The sequence below is a fragment of the Sesamum indicum genome, unplaced genomic scaffold, assembly GCF_000512975.1.
Source record: "Sesamum indicum cultivar Zhongzhi No. 13 unplaced genomic scaffold, S_indicum_v1.0 scaffold00126, whole genome shotgun sequence".
Lineage (NCBI taxonomy): Eukaryota > Viridiplantae > Streptophyta > Magnoliopsida > Lamiales > Pedaliaceae > Sesamum > Sesamum indicum.
The window spans coordinates 471,692-475,522 of NW_011628053.1; positions in this window are offsets into that span (position 1 = coordinate 471,692).

A 3,831-nucleotide genomic window follows, 5' to 3' on the forward strand; every position below is an offset into this window, starting at 1 on the left:
CCTTGTCACTACCTTACTCAATGGTTCGAACTTTCTTTCCTGGAGCATATCCATCAAACTGGCTCTATGAGCTAAAATGATAATCAGCAACTACAAGAAAACACAAAAGACCTTGAACAATGGATTAGAACAGATTACATGGTGTCTTCATGGATTCTAAATTCCATCTCAAAAGAAGTTGTTGAAAGTTTCATGTATAGCAATACATCTACAGACCTTTGGGTGGAGCTGTAAAACTGATTTGGACAAAGTAATGGTCCTCTAGAATATCAGTTGAAAAAGGAATTGGCCTCCACTTCTCAAGGATCTATAACAGTGTCAACATATTTTGCAAGATTGAAGAAGCTTTGGGAGGAACTGGCGTGTATCACAAGAACACCTGAGTGCACATATGAAGCAACCAAAGAAACTGCAGGAATCAAGATTCATGATCATGCCATTCAATTCCTCATGGGATTGAATGAGGTGTATGATCATGTCAGAGGACAAATTCTTATAGTGGAACCCCTTCCTAATATTATTAAGGCCTATGCCATTGTCCTCGGAGTGGAGAAGCAAAAGGAAGTCAACTACGGGCAACAATGGTGCGTTCCTAATGTGGCTATGCAGGCATTCAAAAGGCTTGAGATACAAAAACCTTTCCAAAATAAGAAAAACACAGTGGATAAAAGAAATCAAATTTGCAAAGAATGTGATAAATCAAGGCATTTGGAGGAGGTTTGTTTTGAAATCCACGGTTACCCGGATTGGTATAAAACTCTCTTAGAACAAAGGAAGAAAACCATGTCTAACAATGCAAGGGCAACTACAGTGAGTGATCTTATTGAAAGTGCTAATAATGTTGTTGACAGTAATGTCATTGCTCAGGTACTGAAGACAGAAACAAACATGTTCCTTGTTGGATTCAAGCCACAGACCTTGGCACTTACTGACACAGGATAGAATGATTTATCAGGTATATCTTGTGAGTCTTTATGTTTGAACTCCAATCTACTTGATAATTGGATTATGGACAATGGCTCTACCAGTCATATGTGTAACAATGTACTATTATTCACTGATAAGAGAACTGTTAATTCTAATATGAATGTCGATCTTGCTGATGGAACTGAACAAAATGTGTAAAGTTTAGGTAGTATTAAACTGATTGATGGCATAATAATAGAAAATATTTTATATGTGCCAGATTTGCATTTTAACCTCCTATCTATGAGTAAATTAGGCAATTCATCTCACATTGAATTAAAATTCACCAAATCTTGTTGTATCATGCAGGACCATAGGACTAGAGATTTGCAGTTGCTTGTTTAATAGGGAAACTATATGTCTTGAATAGACAGAGTTTTGACAGCAAACATGTACAATAAACACAGCATAACTGTACTGATTTTAGCCTAATTACCTCACATGTATCACCAGGGTTATGGCATAGAAGACTAGGGCATTTGTCACAGAATGTTATGTTACATACTCGATTGGTTAAAAGCAATAAAGATTATTCTGTTCACTGTGAAATTTGCCCACAAGCAAAGCAACAAAGATTGCCTTTCCCTTTAAGTTCTTCTATTTCAAGTGAATGCTTTCATCTACTACATGTGGACATATGGGATCCTTATAATGAATTTTCTATATTCAAAATCCATATTTATGTTGACTGTTGTAGAAGATAAAAGTAGATGTACATGGACCTATTTGATGCAACATAAATCACAGACTGGAAAACTTCTAAGAAATTTTCATAAAATGGTTCTAACCCAATTCAATAAAAGGATTAAGGTAATAAGGAGTGACAATGTCTCACGAGGCGCCTATCACACAGCGCGTCGTGTGGCTAGTAGTCCGCTGACTACGTCCGCCAATACCTACCTCCGCTCGGCACAAATGCAGCGCGCCGAATATATCAGAGTCGGGAGGAACAAATCACAAAACAGTAAATTGCGCACGCGGATTCAGAAAACCAAATTGCATTGAACTGAAAATGCGTATACAATGATCAACGATGCTAGAGCAAGGGGTTCGCCTTGAGGGGGACTCCAACACGTCACTAAACCAAGCTTCTTGAACTCATTCCCCCCTATAATAGGCTTAAAAAAATAAATCCTATTGTCTACACTAGACACTAGAAAAGCTGAAATTTGCAACTCAAGAGGCATAACGTCCCCTTGAGGAATCTAAACAACAGAAAGCAAATAACAAAGCAGTAACAAAGCAACAAAAGGCCTACACCTAGGACTCTAAGACTAGTTGGTTGTCCAGCGTCTGTCGATGAAGGCTGAGTGGTCGGCCATGTAGAACGGTTGAGTGGCCGAAGTGCGCGTCACGGGGCCTAGTGAATGGGCAACCCGTGACATTCTCCCCCACCTGAGATAGCGACGTCCCTGGCGCTACGGAAGCATGGTACGCTTCGACAAGAGGTAGAAACGCCTTTAGGTTTGTCACTCGCTCCCAAGTGTTCTCCTCGCTGCTGCATCCCCTCCATTTCACCAAGTACTCTGTGTGGTCTTTCTTCGCGGTACTCGTCACTCGGTGATCTAGGATTGCTTCAGCCACCTTCTCCTTCGTCTTCTTCAATTCGAGTTGTGGGCGGCTGGGTTGATTGCGGGTATCGTCTTCCCTGTCTGCTGAATACTTCTTCAATTGGCTGACATGGAAAACGTTGTGGATCTTCCACCACGGCGGCAACTCCACCTTATACGCCACCGTCCCAATACGCCTAAGGACAGGCAAAGGACCAACATATTTCTGCATCAACCGAGGATCTCTCCACCTTGATGACTTTGACAATTTCGGATTCGGGACCTTCACCAGCACCAGGTCTCCCGCATTGAACTCAATGAAGCGGCGATTCTGATCTGCATACGTCTTCATCCGCTTCTGAGCTGTCTCCAGGCAACTTCTAACGATATCAACATTCTTCTTCCACTCCTGGGAGAAACGTCGAGTAAGAGGGGATCTCACACTTTGGGAGATGTCAAGACTATGAGGAAGGAGCGGCTGCTGCCCAGTAACGATTTCAAAAGCGCTCTTGTTGATGGTGGAAGAGCTCTTTTGAACATTGAAATATAGCTGAGCGACATCCAAGAGCTTCACCCAATCCTTCTGCGTACCTCGCACAAAGTGCCGAAGGTAGTCCTCCAACATAGAATTAAAGCGTTCTGTCTGACCATCGGACTGTGGATGATAGCTCGAGCTCATGGAAGGTGTGGACCCGAGAAGTTTGAACAACTCGGTCCGGAAGACGCCAGTGAATCGGGAGTCACGATCACTGACAATATCTTTTGGCAGTCCCCAATGCTTGACGATGTGCTTAAAAAAGAGATGAGCTGTCCCTTCTGCTGTAACGGGTTTGGGTGCTGCGATAAATGTAGCATATTTTGACAAACGATCTACCACGACGATGATAGAGCCTAAGTTCTCGACCTTAGGCAATCCAGAGATGTAATCCATGGAGACGCTCTCCCATGGACGCTTTGGGATGGGAAGTGGTTGCAGCAGACCGGCCTTCTTCTGATGGTCTGCCTTGTCCTGCTGACAAATCGAACAAGTGCGGACATGCGTCTCGACATCGTCCCGCATTTGTGGCCAATGATAGGCCCTCCGCACCGAAGCAAACGTGCGCTCCTGTCCTTGGTGTCCCGCCCAAAGTGTGTCGTGGCATTCGGAAAGAAGTGATTTCCGTAGGTCCCCGCCTCTCGGAACGTATACGCGGTTTCCCTTGGTCATCAGCAATCCATCCTCGATCCAGAAGTGTCGAGCCTTGCCCTGCTCGACAAGTCGAATCAGGCGTCGCGCCGCGGGATCTCTCGGTAGTAACTCCCGCACCTGATCCTT